This window comes from Lycium ferocissimum, chromosome 12 (genome assembly GCF_029784015.1).
Source record: "Lycium ferocissimum isolate CSIRO_LF1 chromosome 12, AGI_CSIRO_Lferr_CH_V1, whole genome shotgun sequence".
In the NCBI taxonomy this organism is placed as follows: domain Eukaryota; kingdom Viridiplantae; phylum Streptophyta; class Magnoliopsida; order Solanales; family Solanaceae; genus Lycium; species Lycium ferocissimum.
The window spans coordinates 3,748,563-3,765,326 of NC_081353.1; the positions used below are offsets into that span (position 1 = coordinate 3,748,563).

Here is a 16,764-nt window from a genome sequence, read left to right on the forward strand (position 1 = left end):
GTCCTGAACGATTCGACATTGGAAGGTGGGAGTTTAGAGGAGAGTACGACAAGAGTCTGATAACGAGTAAATTGCAGAGACATGGCGAGTAGTTAATGAGAAAAGTTGGGATTCGGTAGTAACAATACGGTGATAATAATTTAGGTGCCTTAAGGAAAGGTGTAAAGATGGTTTAAACTAGGGTACCGAGAGAGAGAATTTGCATTAAGGACGGATAGGGCATGGCTATGGTCTAAAGATCTATTCCGATACCGGTTGTAAGGAAAGAAGGGCGTAGACAAAGTGAGACAGACACGAGGATTAGTGAAATTGTGCTAAGGCAGTTGGACCTAAATAGAACACGTTCGCTTATTTTTGTAAAGATTGCGACATAATGTGTGACCGGAAAGTTAAGAGCAAGACCTAAGCAAAGAGACAATGGAAGGGTTGAATTAAAGATAAAGAGAAACCCCCGAGGTCCTTATAAGACTCTATGAGATTAGTTGAACATTCGAGGACGAATGTTCTAAAGGGGGGAAGGATGTTATATCCCGTATTTTTGTACGTCGGGATAATCCGAGCTAACTATGAAAAGTTAAGAACAAGACTGTTCCGGGTGGCGGAGTATAGAATTTTAACTATGATTTTATTTCAAGGCACAAATTGTTTATGATTTGTTGGCATGGATTATTAAGGAAATTTGGGGGTCAAAAGTTATTTTTGGAAGGTTGAAAAAAAAAAGGGAGCCATATGGCCGGCCACCTTGGTGTGGGCCATGGCCACATGGTTGGTTAATAAATACACAAAGATGACTAAGTCATCACATATTTCTCATCTTCATTACTCTAGAAATTTCAAGAAAAATTGGGAGAGAAATAAAAGGGCCATTCAGCCATAGTATGTCAAGAGAGGGCAAAGAGAAATTGATCAAAACAAATATTTTCCTTGAGCATTTCAAGCCATTAGAAGGTGGAGAACAACATAGAGTGATTGTTGGAGTAGCAAAAACAACAATTTGTTCAAGGCATAAAGTTTGGCTAAGTTAAGAAGACAAGTGCTAAGGTAAGGTTCAATCTCTTTTCTCATGTGTTATGAACGATTTGTGCATGGTATAGTATGTGGAAGTGAATGAAATTCATGAAAAATGACATGTTGGGAGGTGGCCGTGTGTGTGTGTGTGTGTGGCCGTGTATAGGTAGGTGGTGAAGGAGTAGTGGTTTGATTGTATTTAGCATGTTTGTGCATTGTTGTAGTGTGTAGAAAATGAATGAAACTTATGAGACTATGTATGTTGGGGAGTGGCCGTGTAGGAGCTGCTCTTGGTAGGGTAAGATAAACAAATTTTACTTAGTGTTTCGGTTGTTGTCGTTGTGGATTCTATAATGGAAAATGAAAGTTTAATGAATCAAATTGACATGGAAAGGGCCGTGGGCTGTTTTAGTGGCCAATGTGATCCTTATGTAGACTTTTATATTGATGATAATAACATTGTTAACGTGTGGATTGTTGGTGGAATTCATGAATTTGGAAGAAGGAAAAGTAGTGTTGTTGTTGCTCTCGGGTTTGGCTTAGTTTCGGGTGGATTGGAGTATTGTTTGGATTGTTTGAAATATTGTGTAAATTGTTTAAAGTATTCTTGAATATTGTTTGTATGGTTTTGGATTGGTAATCGAATGTATAAGCGTTTATGTTGAATTGAATGCGAATAGTCGAATTGAATATAATGAAATGTTGAAGTAAGTATCATGGAATGTTGATGAATTACGTAGAAAAGAGTTGTTAATGTTAGAATTCATTGTGAGTTGATTATTGATGTTGTAGTTTGGTTGTTGGTATGGTTGTTGATGAATTTGGCCGAGTTGAATTCTCGGGGTGTTGCATTTATAGGGGAAATGCTTTGTGATTTTACGTAGAATTTGGTATTCGTTTGGAATCGGGTTCCTAAATGACTTAGCTAATGTGGGTATTTAATGGCATATTGTAGATCTTGGGAAGTTCGCGACGTAAGATTGGATTAGCTTCGAGAATAGACGAGGTATGTAAAGCTTGTCTTTCCTTTCTTTTGGCATGTCTTAGATCCAAGTAGGTTATGAAATAATCCCGAGGTGACTCTATGCTCACGATCCGAGCATAATTACGATTCTTAACCGTCCCCTTGATATTCATATGTTTGATATAGATGAGCTATGGTTCCTATGCTCCTTGTACGGTTGGATTTGTGGAGTAATGCATAAGAAGGTTGTTTGTGTAAAGGATTTCTGTTTTTAAAAAGATGTGCCGTAACTTTCGCAGGCGAACTCGGATCGCCTCGAAACGTTCATAGGAGGTTCCATAACTAGTAGTAATCCTAATCTCCGTAAGCGGGCCTGAATTGGTTTGATATTCGTCCGTGGGCCCCGAGACCTTTCTATGCTCAATTATAAGGGTTTTCTTTGAAAGCACTTAATAGGATTGTCGTCCTAACCCACGAGCGTCTATTATTTGATTATCTACCGAGTCTGAACGATGATTATGATCTTGATTCCTATAATTTACTTCAAATGATTCCGATAAGTACCTATGATATCCAAAGTCCTATTTGATATGATCCCGAGCGACACTCAGAGGAAACGTAATTTGACTATTGTTTGGCCTTTAAATGAAAGTTCGTTTGATCATTCTGTCGAGTCGATAATGATGATCTGTATGCATCTATGGTTACATCTTTCACCGAGTCCCGGGCCGGGTATGTATTCGTGCACAGACTTTTGGGCATTGTTCACCGAGTCCCTCACTAGAGGGCCGGGTACGGTATGTATATGATATTCACCGAGTCCCTCACTAGAGGGCCGGGTACGGCATATATGTGATATGTCACCGAGTCCTGAAAGGGCCGGGTACGGTATACATATGACATTTCACCGAGTCCCTCACTAGAGTGTCGGGTACGGTATGTATGTATATATATGATTACATGATGGCTATGTATAATGATTATATGATTTCACTCACCGAGTCCCTCAGTAAAGGGCCGGGTACGGTATGCATATATGATGACATTATGATATAACACGGGCATACATGATATATGATTTAAAGGCAAGTATTCTGATGTTCTGTTTTTTTGATTTTTCTAATTACTATACTCGTTCTGTAAACCCCAGTTCAGTTATGATCCTGTTTATTGTATTCCATGCTTTACATACTCAGTACATATCCCGTACTGACCCCCTTTCTTCGGGGCGCGTTTCATGCCGCGCAGTACGGACGACTATTTCAGTGAGCCGCCGGTTTAGGACCTCTATTCTGCTGTTGGAGTGCTCCCTTGTCCAGGAGCCCACGTTTTGAGACAGACTTTTCTGCTATGTATATATATATATATGTTTATTCAGGGGTACGGCGGGGCCCTGTCCCGTCATATGATTCTGTTATTACTCTTAGAGGTCTGTAGACATGTCTGTGGGTTGTGGGTAGCATAGAAACGATTGCGTTTGCGTTCTGTACATTCCAGGTTATTTGTATGATATGTATATATGTGTATGCTTCACTGTGCCTTTCGGTATGTATAAGTTCTTAGTATGTTTGCTATGAGTTAATTATGATTAGCAGAGGGTACGAGTGCCTAGTTCGGGCACTAGTCACGGCCTACGGGGTTGGGTCGTGACAGTTATACCCTAGAAAATTCCCCGTTAGCGTACAGTGAATAGATTCAGGAAGGACATGACGTTCACGAGGTTTGGAAAAGTAGGGGATAGTAATTAATGATGCTAATAAAGACTTCCAAAGACATACGAGTTAAGGAAAGAAAGTTGCTAAGGAAAGCGAGTTATAAGTTGAATGTATCGGATAAGAATCATGAGTATTAAGTTAATGACGTCTTAATGACCCTTTGAGGAAGAGTTATAATGTCCCTTAGAATGATATTGAAGTGATAAACAAGTGTTAAGAAGGTTCCATAAGGATCGGGGATCAAACGAGTCAACGAAACAACTCTCGGAAAACTGGGCAAACCTACGGCCAGACATACTGGCTGTATAAGATCTACGGACCGTATGTCCAGCCGTAGATCCAGCCCAACAAGTCATATTTCACTGGACCAAATATACGGTCCAACATACAGTCAGTAGATTTTATACTGACCGTATGTTGGTCCGTATATTTCCAGCGGGATTGAAGTGTATTTTATATAAGGGACCATTTTCTTCATTTCATTTTCATTTCACACTTCACCTCTACACTTCAAGACCTCTCTAGAATATTCCACCCACTTCATCCATAAGAAAACAAGAGAAATCAAAGATCAATATCAAGAATTAAGGTGAATCAAGTGAAGGAAACCCATTAAAAGTCATCCAAGTCAAGAACTCCCAAGAGATAAAGTAGGGTTTTGGTGCTAAGGGTGAATCACCATTGTAAGCTTATTCCTCCATCATATAAGGTAAGTTTCATGATCTTTACATGTTGTTTGAAGTATTTATAGGTTGAAACACATGGATTGTAAAAGAGTACAACAAATGGGTCATCAATGTGTGAATAGTATTGCTAGTATGTGATAGTTGAATTGAATCATGAAAATGGATATGTTGATATTATGAATGTGTTATAAATGGCCTATAGAACATGAGATAAGTATTGGATATGAAAGAATATGACGATGGACTTTTAGTCATGAATATGGAGAATTGAAGTAGAATTGTGAAATGCAAATCATATGAATGAATGACGATTGTTGTTAGTGATATTGTGATGATTGTTATGAATGTTGGGAGTTGTTATGGAATATGGCGGAAAGTAGTATAAACAGAGGAAATGCTGCCCAAATTTCTATAGCGTAGTAAGTATGTTTTTCATGATTGTTTAGCTAATGACGACACGAATTCCATTAAAGGTAAAACAAGTGCATTCAAGGAGAACGAGCAAGCGATAGAATAGTTAAACGACAAAGGTATGTGAGGCTAATCCTTTCTTTCTAAGGAATGAGTCCTATGGCATGAATTTCCTCTTTCTTATGAATGTTCTATCTTCAAGAAGGCTATGAGCCATTCTCCACGAATAGTCATACGAGATAAGAGTTATGATACGATTATGCTAATGATAATGACGAGCCTACGTTTAGAGATGCTATAACCTATGATATGATGTTCTAACTAATGCTAATGAAGCTATACATAGTTCATTGATGTTGACCATTGTATACACTCACCTTATGCCCATTCTTCCAAGGTGAGATGGAATGCTTACGAATGCTCCATAATGGAATCGGGGGTCCACGACCTTACGTCACCCCGATATGACTATACTTGCTTCCAAGTTATAATGTATGAGTTGATGATATATGTATGGTGATATTAACTTATCATAAAACTATGATATGCTTACGAAATGAATGATAGCGATGACTGTAATGATGTGTAATGCACGATGATAAATTCATGCTATGTATGATGGTATGATTCTACCGAACCTAGATGGCCGGGCATGTCACCGCTAAGGCGGGCTGCTATGATTCTACCGAGCCTAGAGGGACGGGCATGACACCACTAATGGGCGACATATGATGGTTACCCGGACGCGGGTTAACGACATGATGACATATGATTGATGTTACGATGTATGTATAGCAGGATGATGTAAATGTGACATGATAAGGCATACGCTATGATAATGTACATGATGTGTTTATGTATGATGAATGTCTATGAAATGTATCTATGATTACAAGAGGACACAGGTTGTATCTCCCTCCCATGACTTATGATATGCTTACTATGCTTATTTCATTCTTGCCTTACATACTCGAGTCAATATTCGTACGCGACGTCCTTTCTTCGGACGCCGTGTTCATGCCCGGAGTGAACGGGGAGGTGATCCAGACTCATAGGAGCTAGCAGCTGATTAGAGAGCACTCCATTTTTCGAAGGTGCCACAGATTATTCTTTTGGTACATACATATGTATATAGTCATGATTGGGCACGACGGGGTCCTGTCCCGTCCATATGTCTAGTACTCTAGTAGAGGCTCGTAGATACGCAGTGTGGGTAGCATGGTCCCATAGTTGTATGTGTATGCATGTATGCATATTATTTTGATAGCCGAAAGGGCTTATGTTTATAAAAGTAATTATGTTTCAAATGATGATATATTTCTATGATCACGAGCATATAGCATGAATGAGAGCAGATAGGTAACAGCATGAGTGGTGTTCGGCGGGTAGCCCCGGATACCCGTCGCGGCCCGTAGTTCGGGTCGTGACAAAAAGTGTGGTTATAATTATGTATTTGTGTTGTTGTAGTTGATGGGCTGTTTGGGGCATGCTATTGTAAGGTTATTTTGATAATGCGTTATGGCTATACATCATTAGGAATAACTTGAGTATGTCGTGGTCGTTATGTAATTATTGTTAAATATGCAACGTGTGGACTGATTTGGAGTGTTGTTTGTGCGGTGCGAGCTGTTTTGATGTGTTCTTGGATCTTTTTTTGACTAGTTCTTGATGTGGTAACTTGGACGTGTCGTTGTTGATGTTATTCTACTTGTTGTATAGTTGGCTTGGATGTGAGGGGAGTGAGAGATATAGGGGAAATGTCGCCCAATTTTCTAGAAATGAGTTACTAACTTCGAAATACGTTTTAAGCCTTTCCATAGCTTAACCATAGTCTTGACGTCTTAATATAGGTTGAGGTACTTCGGCAGCGTATGCATATCGAGTCACGGATTAAGCGTCAAAGGTATGTAAAGCTATCCCTTCTTTCTTTTTGGCATGATCTATGTGAGACAAACAGACGACGAACGTATAAACTCCAAAGAAACTCCTATTCTTAGAGACACTAGAATAGCGAATGTTCTTGACTTCCAAAAGCTATTTCATTATGTCCTGATACGTGTCTATGATTCCAGAAGTTCTATTTGATATAATCCATAGTGACATTCGAGGGGTACTTGACATGACTGTTGTCTTTGATTCTCAAGTGTTAGTTCATTCTAATTGTTCTATTGAGTCTCAGATGATGATTTAGTTTGCATATGGTTGCTCATTATTCTGCTCGTGCATGCCGTTAATATATCATTCACCGAGTCCCGGGCCGGGTATGTTTTCGTGCACAGTTTCACTGCATTGTTCACCGAGTCCCTCACTAGAGGGCCGGGTACGGTATATATACATATATGATGATATGATTATGGAACCGAGTCCTATGATGGGCCGGGTATGGTATATGATGACTTTATTCACCGAGTCCCATAATGGGCCGGGTATGGTATATGATATAGCTATGCATGATTCTCATTTTGTAAGGCACAGGTGCATCGGTATCTTTGGTTATCGTACTTACCTCCTGTAATCTTTTATTCAGTCATGGTCTTCTTTAGTGTATTTCATGCTTTATATACTCAGTACATATCTCGTACTGACCCCCTTTCTTCGGGTCGCGTTTCATGCCCGCGGTACGGACACTCGGTTTGGTGATCCTCCGGCCTAGGACTTCGCTCACTTTGTTTGGAGAGCTCCATTGTTTCGAGCCTAGATTATTTTGGTACAGATCTTTTGATGTAGACTTATGCATATCCAGGGGTACGGCGGAGCCCTGTCCCGTCATATTTCACGCTTATACTCTTAGAGGTTTGTAGACATATGTGGGTCGTATGTATGTTTTGGTCAGCTAAGTCGATACGGTTTGTTTTGAGTATTTTCATATATAGTGGCAGCCTTGTCGGCTTGCATATTATGTTATGTGCTGGTTAGCTGTGACTCCTCAGGAGACAGGTTTATGATGATATGTGGCGTTATGAATCTTTAGTTGCTTTTACAAGTTTCCATACTGTCCTTAGTTTCAGTCTGATAATATCTGACAGGTTCGTATACGAGTGTCCCGCTCGGGCACTAGTCATGGCCCATGGGGTTGGGTCGTGACATTAATGATGCTTTGGAGAAGAGTTAAAACATCCCTTAGATTGTTAATGAGGTGATAAACAAGTGTCAAGAAGGTTCCATAAGTATTGGAGATCAAACGAGTCGACGAGAACGAGTTCGGAATGACTGGGCATTATACGGCCAAACATACTGGCCGTATAAAACATACGGGCCGTATGTTCAACCGTATAATCAGCCCAGATTAGCACCCCTCTCTGGACCAAATCTACGGCGGACATACGGTCGATATAATTTATACCGACCGTATGTTGGTCCGTAGAAACGGGAGGACCGAAGTGTGTATTATTAATAAGGGACCAAGTTTCATTTCATTTCATTTCCCTTCACACCCCTTCTCCCTATAACATCTCTCTACATTTCTCCCATAAGAATTCAAGAGATATTAGTGTTCAACTTCATCAAACCAAGTGAATCAAGTGTAAGAAACCCATTAAAGTTCATCTAAGACAAGAATCCAAGTGAAGGAGAAACTAGAGTTTTGCTCAAGTGAGGTGTTTCCACCCAAGGGTCATTCCTACACCATCTAAGGTAAGTTTTATGGTATTTCCTTGTTATTTAAGGTATTTGAAAGTTGAAACACTTGGATTGTAGAAGGAAATAGAAAATGGGTCATGAATGTGGGAATAGTGTCACTTTTGAGTAATAGTTGGATTGAGTCATGATTCTTGATGTGTTATGATTATAATCATGTTATAAATGATATGGAGAACATGGGATAGACGTTGTATATGAATGAACGTAATCGTGTGTTTTGACCATGAATATGGATGATTGGAAGCAAATTGAGAAGTAAGGATAATGTAGGGGAATAAAGGCTATTGTTATGATGTTGTGAATGTTATTATTGATGTTTGGGAGTTGATATATGATATGGAGGAAGTCGTATAAATAAAGGAGATTTTGTCCAATTTTCTCTAGCTTCAGTTATGTATGCTAAGCTACCGATTTTCTAATGTTAGTATGTACTCTAATGAAGGTAGAAACGTAAGCATTGAAGGAGAACGTGCAAGTGATAGAATAGTTGAATGGAAAGGTATGTAAGGCTAACCCTTCTTGCATAAGGCATGGTTCTTTGGCCAAATATCTATTCTTCTATGAGCCTATGATATCCTCCAATGATTCTATCTCTAAAAAGCTACTAAGCTCATGATCCTCGGTATGTTCGATTGTACTAAATTCCTTATATGATAAGTAATCCTCTAGGGATAGATGTAATGAACGACGATAGTAATGATGCTAAAGATGCTTATGAGCTTATATGTATATGTGCCTATGTATGGCTATTATGAAACCCCGAGCTTATATGGCCGGGTAGAATATAGTAAATATGTATATATAATGTGCGCGCACCACTGCAGTTGGGTATGGATAACCCTGAGCCTTGGTAGGGCCAGGTATGTATAACCCTGAGCCTTGGTAGGGCCAGGTATGTGAAACACCGAACCTTCATAGTCGGGTATGCTATGTATATGATATGAATATGAATACGAATACGCTATGAATATGAATATGTGAATGAATACGAGTATGAAGGGAAATATGACTACGAATATGAGTATGGATACGGATATGGATATATGTACACAATCATGCATTAGAAATGGGAAGTCCCTATGAAAAGCAAGTAAGTGTTTATGACGATGCTATTACTATCTCCCATCCTATGCTAATTCTTATATTGTCTATTATGCTTTCATAACGATATTGATCATGCTTTACATACTCAGTACATTCTTCGTACTGACGTCCTTTTGTTTGTGGACGCTGCGTCATGCCCGCAGGTGGCCGGGAGACAAAGCTTGATCCATAGCCTTATTACTCAGGGACTACATAGCGGAGCTCCATTTCATTCGGAGCTACAGCTTTTGGTATTGATTCTTTTGTGTACATATTTATGGGCACAGCAGGGTCCTATCCCGCCTATATGATATGACATACTCTCCTTAGAGACCCGTAGACATGTGTATATGGTTAGATGTGTTTGGCCTTGTTGTCCTATATTTAGGATGTCGTTTTGTTAGCCTTGTCGGCTTATGTACATTAATATGGGCATTGTGACTGATGATATATATACGTATTGTTGCCAATGGAAATTAGTATGAATAATGGATGGAAAGTATGATTTAGCTATGTGGCTCACCTAGATGTTAATGTGAAAGTATGTTAAGAGGTGCCCGGGTGGGTTAGCATCGAGTGCCCGTCGTGGCCCTCCGGTTGGGTAGTGACAAAAGTGGTATCGAAATTCTTGTCCTAGGTGTGTCTACGAGCAAGATTCATCCGAGAGAGTCTTGGTTATGGGTGTGTTGCGCTCCATACTTATAAACAAGAGGCTGCAGGCATTTTAGGAATGAATGACCTTCTTTTTTCATAAGATCATGCGATAGAGCTATGACATAAGAACTTCTCTTTCCTTAACCGTGTGTTATGTATTTCAGAAATGCCTGTAAAGAGAAAGGCTATGACAGCCCAAAAGGGCAAGACAGTGGCAGAAAAGTGGGCTGAAAGAGCACCGCCACCAGTAGTAGAGGAAAGTGAGTCCCAGAATGCGGCTCAATCTCAGTCCTCCCGTTCAGTGCCTATTTCAGAGGAGCGTGAGGGAGCCTCAGCCCCAGCTCCAGCACCTCCGGCTCCTCCACCGGATGCTTCAGGCCAAGATGTAAAAGAGGCTATTCATTTGCTTACTCAATTGGTTGCTGCCCAGACTCAGCGGCAATGTACAGGGCAAGGTGATAGGGCTGTTAGTGCAAGGGCCCGTGATATCATTAGCTTGAACCCTCCGAAATTCTTTGGATCAAAGCCGGATGAGGACCCTCAGAATTTTATTGATGGTATGTTAAGGACACTTCGGTTGATACATGCTTCGGACACCGAATCAGTGGAGTTAGCATCCTATAGACTGAGGGATGTTGTGGTTCATTGGTACACGGTTTGGATGGCTTCGCGGGGAGCTAATGCGCCTCCCCGGGTATGGCAAGAATTTGTAGATGCTTTCCTCCGACATTATTTTCCTCCAGAATTTCGGCGAGCTAGAGCCGATAAGTTCTTGAATTTGAGGCAAGGAAGTATGAGTGCTTTAGAGTATAGTCTCTGCTTCAATTCTTAGGCTAGGTATGCTTCGGCCATGGTAGCGGATATGGGTGACCGAGTGCACCGATTTGTGAAAGGCCTAGGGTCGCATTTGATGGATAGGTGCTTGACTGCGTCCCTTCAGAACAATATGGACATTTCACGCATTCAGACCCATGCTCAAAATTTAGAAGAAAGCCTACAATAACAAAGAAGTGAACGTGAGCATGATAGAGGGTATAACAAGAGGGCTAGATCTTCGGGTCCGATGAGTGAGCATAGAGGCCGGGCACGCATGTTTGCTTTTGAGGCATTCAGGCCATTCTATGACTAGTGCGCCTCCACGATTTTCAGGCCAAATATTTGATAGATCTACTCATCCCGGGCCGAGTCAGAGCTTTTCGGGATCTCAGTTCAGGGGTGACTCGGGTCAGGCGAGGCCACCCATACCACGATGTTCCCAGTGTGGGAAGCTACATTGGGGTCAGTGCCGATTGGGTTCAGAGGTTTGCTATTCATGTGGTCGACCAGGCTATATTATGCGTGATTGCCCCTCAGTTTGTGGCAGAGGTAGGACCCAGCCTTCAGGGTCAGTAGCTGGATCTTCGTCATCTATATGCCCTATGGGGCCAGGTTTACATGCACCAGTTGGCCATGGTAGAGGCAGAGGGAGAGCCCCCAGTTCTAGCGGTCCTCAGCACCATATTTATGCTTTGGCTGGGCGCCAAGATCTTGAGTCTTCTCCTGATGTTGTCACAGGTATATTATCTGTATTTTCTCATGATGTATATGCTTTGATAGATCCGGGCTCCACATTGTCATATGTTACTCCGTATATTGCGGGTCGGTTTAGAGATAAACCGGAGTCGATCAAACCTTTTGAGGTGTCTACACCCATTAGTGAATCGGTAATAGCTAGCCGAGTATATAGAAATTGCATAGTTGTGATTTGTGACCGTCGTACTATGATTGACTTACATGAGTTAAAAATGGTGGATTTTGATGTTATTATGGGCATGGATTGGTTGGCTTCTTGCTATGTCAATGTTGATTGTAGAATGAAAATGGTTCGTTTCCAATTTCCGGGAGAACCAGTTTTAGAATGGAAAGAAAATACTGCGTCACCAAAAGGTAGGTTTATTTCCTATCTAAAGTCAAGGAAAATGATCACAAAAGGTTTTATTTACCATCTAGTTCGGATTCATGATGTAGAAGCTGAACCGCCGACTCTTCAGTCAGTTCCCGTAGTGAACGAGTTTCCGGATGTATTCTCGGAAGAGCTTCCAGGCCTCCCTCCCGAGCGGGAGATTGATTTTGCTATTGATGTGTTGCCAGACACCAAGCCTATATCTATTCCTCCTTATAGAATGGCTCCCGCAGAATTGAAAGAGTTGAAGGAGCAATTGAAAGACTTGCTTGAGAAAGGCTTTATTAGGCCTAGTTCATCCCCGTGGGAGCACCCGTATTGTTTGTCCGAAAGAAAGATGGCTCCTTGAGAATGTGCATTGATTATCGGCAACTGAATAAGGTGACGATTAAGAATAAATATCCTCTTCGGAGGATTGATGACTTATTTGATCAATTACAAGGTGCCAAATGGTTTTCAAAGATAGATTTGAGGTCCGAGTATCATCAAGTGAGAGTTAGGGAGAAAGATATCCCTAAGACAGCCTTCAGAACAAGATATGGCCATTTTGAGTTCCGGGTGATATCATTTGGACTAACTAACGCACCGGTAGTGTTTATGGATTTGATGAACAATGTGTTCAGACCCTTCCTAGATCTATTTGTGATTGTATTCATCGATGACATCTTGGTGTATTCTAGATCTGAGGCAGAACATGCGGAATATTTGCGTATCGTCCTTAGAGTTCTTCAAACTCGAGAGTTGTTTGCAAAATTTTCTAAGTGTGAGTTTTGGTTAAACTCAATAAAATTTTTAGGACACATTATTTCAGCCGATGGTATTCGAGTAGATAGCCAAAAGATTGAGGCCGTGAAGACTTGGCCAAGGCCCACAACTCCTACAGAGGTTCGTAGCTTTCTGGGCTTAGCAGGTTATTACAGGAGAATTGTCGAAGTTTTTTCTTCTATTTTTGCACCACTCACAAAGCTGACCCAGAAATCAGCAAGGTTTCAATGGACAGATGCTTGTGAACGTTGTTTCCAAGAGCTAAAAGATAGATTGACTTCGCCGATCCCGACACTTCCAGAGGGATTGGAAGGTTATGTTGTTTATTGCGATGCTTCATGCATTGGGCTAGGCTGTGTGTGGATGCAACATGGTAAGGTGATTGCGTATGCTTCAAGGCAATTACGGAAACATGAGAAGAATTACCCAACCCATGACCTTGAGTTGGCTGCAGTGCTTCATGCATTAAAAATGTGGAGGCATTATTTATATGGTGTTCATGTGGATATTTACACAGATCATAAGAGCCTTCAGTATATATTCAAGCAGAAAGAGTTGAATTTGCGGCAACGACGATGGTTGGAATTGCTAAAAGATTATGATGTTGATATCCTATATCACCCCGGAAAACCAAATGTTGTGGCTGATGCTCTTAGCCGTAGATCTATGGGAAGTTTGTGTGATGTTGAGCCAGAGAAAAGAGAGATGGCTCGTGAGCTCCAGCAATTAGCTAGCCTAGGAGTTCGAGTAATGGACTCAGGTAGCAGGGGAACTACCATTCAGAATTCGGCAGTCTCATCGCTAGTAGTGGAAGTGAAAGAGCGACAACACGAAGATCCCATGCTAATGCATTACAGAGATACACTCCCTCAGAAAGAGAAGTCATCATTTGAGATTACAGGAGACGGAGTTCTCCGATGCTGAGACAGATTATGTGTTCCTGATGTGGCAGGTTTACGCCACCAAATATTGAGAGAAGCTCATTGTTCCCGTTATTCTGTCCACCCCGAAGCAACGAAAATGTATCATGATCTTAAATCCGTATATTCGTGGAATGGGATGAAGAAGGATATAGCAGAATTTGTAGCTCAATGTCCCAATTGTCAACAAGTGAAAATCGAGCACCAAAAGCCGGGCGGATTGTTGCAAGCTATAGAAATTCCAACTTGGAAGTGGGAAGTAATTAACATGGACTTCATTACAGGCTTACCCCGTTCTCGACGTAAGTATGATTCCATATGGGTGATTGTGGATAGACTCACGAAGTCAGCTCATTTCTTACCAGTCAGAACTACATATGTAGCAGAAAATTATGCAAAGCTTTATGTTAAAGAGAGAGTGCGGCTCCATGGTGTTCCAGTATCTATTATCTCAGATAGAGGAACTCAGTTTATAGCTAATTTTTAGAAGTCCTTCCAAGAGGGTTTGGAGATGTCACGTTCCAAAATACCCGCTAGACGTGATTGGCACCCAAAGAAACACCACCCGCCAGGCGAACCACATATCATACTCTTAATCATTTACAAAAGCACTAAAAGAAAATAAGTGCAGGTCCAACAACGTTATTAATGATAAAAATGCGAAATAATCGCCAACCAAATCCATAATCGATTTATGAAAATCAACCAACGCTAAGATAAAAAGAATCTCTAGCCCACATCCCACGCTAAGACCATGGAGCATCTAACAGAGTTACAAGAGTTTGAGTGTCGGGCATGTAAACCCAAAATAAAAGAAATAACTAGAAATAAACTAGATAAAGCTGAAATGGCTGCCTTCACGAACAATGCGGTGGCTCACCTCAGCAACAAAATCCACTCACGAAGTCTTCAATTACCAGCCTCGTTCTCAATGACAGTATCTGCATGGACATGCAGCTAAGGAGTGAGTTATACATAAATATAACCCAGTATGATCCTCGACCCGCCACTTCAAATACCCCTGGAACAAGTGTTAGAAAATACAAACACACAACAGGCACAAAAATATTATGCACATGAATATATCATTATATAATAGCAACCAAGGTCCAAACCACTGTTTATCAAATATATTATATATCTCAACACAATTTACACTACGAACCGTCATAAGTGGCGAGCTTAAAGAATTAGTCAACACTATGAATCCACGCAACATACACAATGTGCCAAATATGTCGAGAAGCATACACAATGCTAAGGGAAGCATACACAATGCCCCAATATCATCAAGAAGCATACACAATGCTAAGGGAAGCATACACAATGCCCCAATATAATCAAGAAGCATACACAATGCTAAGGGAAGCCTACACAATGCCCCAATATCATGGCTCACAGCTATATCACATCACAAAATAATTTATAAAGAGAGTTTTGGATTATTTGAAAATAAAGTATATGCGGCTGGCCTGAAGGACCACCGATTTTGCCAAGCACATGCTCGTCCCAACACATGGACCAGGCAGTGAAAAAATATTTTTAAAACGGGTTTTAAAAAGAAAGTACCCAAAGCTTAAAGTCTCACTTACCTCAAATTCACAATTCAAGCACACTTCCCAATTAATCAAAACTGCGTTCTCGAGTCTCCGTATTGCCTCAAACTACAAAAAAATGGATTTAGAATGGTCAAAACCCTTAGGGTAAACCACTTCTATATTTTTAGAGGCTTAAACGGTTAAAGTCAAATTTTAAAGGATGAAAACGCCCTCTGGTCAATGTGTTCAAAACCTGACAAGACATATGTTTTCGGGAAGGCCTTAACGAGAGGATTCCAACAATATATAGAAGTCTAAAATCCGACACTATTTGCCCTTTCAAATCAATGATTTTGATTGAGAACCCTAGAGTTAAACTTTCTCCATTCCTCAAAATATTCCCATGTTTTCACCATAAAGATTCACCCAATAATTATGTAACAAACTTAAATAAAAGTTTAGAGTCATTACCTTGATGAGTCAGGTGGAAAATCTTTATTTTTCTCCTCTCCCTTCCTCTTTTTTCTCCCTTTCTTCTCTACTGCTTTTTTTCTTTTGCTTCGCATTTTCCCCGCCTCTCACACGGTGGCTTGCTTTTTTCTTTTTAAAAACATTCTTCTCTTTTCTTTTAAATTGGGGCTTCAGCCCTTCCTTTTTAAATTGTTTTTTTTTTCCTTTTCCTTTTTGGGCTTGGCCGACTAAATTCCTTATTTTCTACTTTTTTTTTTAATACTAATTACGAATTTCTTTTCTTTTAAATTCCTTTTAGCTAAAATTACCAATTAAACCCTTATTAAAAAAAATTGGGTTATTACATTCTCCACCACTTAAAATAACGTTCGTCCTCGAACGGATCTAGATCGTATCTGTCTCGTCAAATAAATGAGGATATTTATCTCGCATATCCGCCTCAGACTCCCAAGTAGCCTCCTCGGTTGGATGATTACGCCATAACACTTTGACTAAAGCTACCTTTTTTTACCTCAATTGTCGCACTTGCCTATCAAGAATAGATATTGGACCCTCCTCGTAAGTCAAATTTTCATCGAGCTCCACATCCTCTGGCTGAATCTTATGGTTATCATCACCAACATATCGTCTTAGCATAGACACTTGAAATACAGGATGAACAGTAGACAATCTCGGAGGTAAAACAAGTCTATATGTGGAGCCTCAAATGGCGCAATAGTTGTGCTTCGACATTTCCAAGGCTTGCTGAACCAAATCTGGACCTAATAGTTGTGCTTCGCCCGGTTTGAACCATCCAACTGGTGAACGACACCTGCAACCATATAGAGCCTCAAACGGCGTCATCTGTATACTCGATTGGTAGCTATTATTATAAGCAAACTCTGCCAAAGGCAACTGATCGTCCCAATCACCACCAAAATCAATCGCGCAAGCTCTAAGCATGTCCTCTAAAATCTGAATAACTCGCT

At 40.6% G+C, this 16,764-nt stretch overlaps 1 long non-coding RNA gene across 1 annotated transcript; it reads right to left on the bottom strand.

Annotated features, from left to right (window-relative positions):
- Window positions 1-14,411: 14,411 nt before the first annotated feature.
- Window positions 14,412-15,652, bottom strand: LOC132040584 (uncharacterized). Its single transcript, XR_009410723.1, has 2 exons — window positions 15,380-15,652; window positions 14,412-14,728 (listed from the first exon to the last, which is right to left on the bottom strand). It is a non-coding gene; the product is annotated as an uncharacterized LOC132040584 (long non-coding RNA).
- Window positions 15,653-16,764: the final 1,112 nt, after the last annotated feature.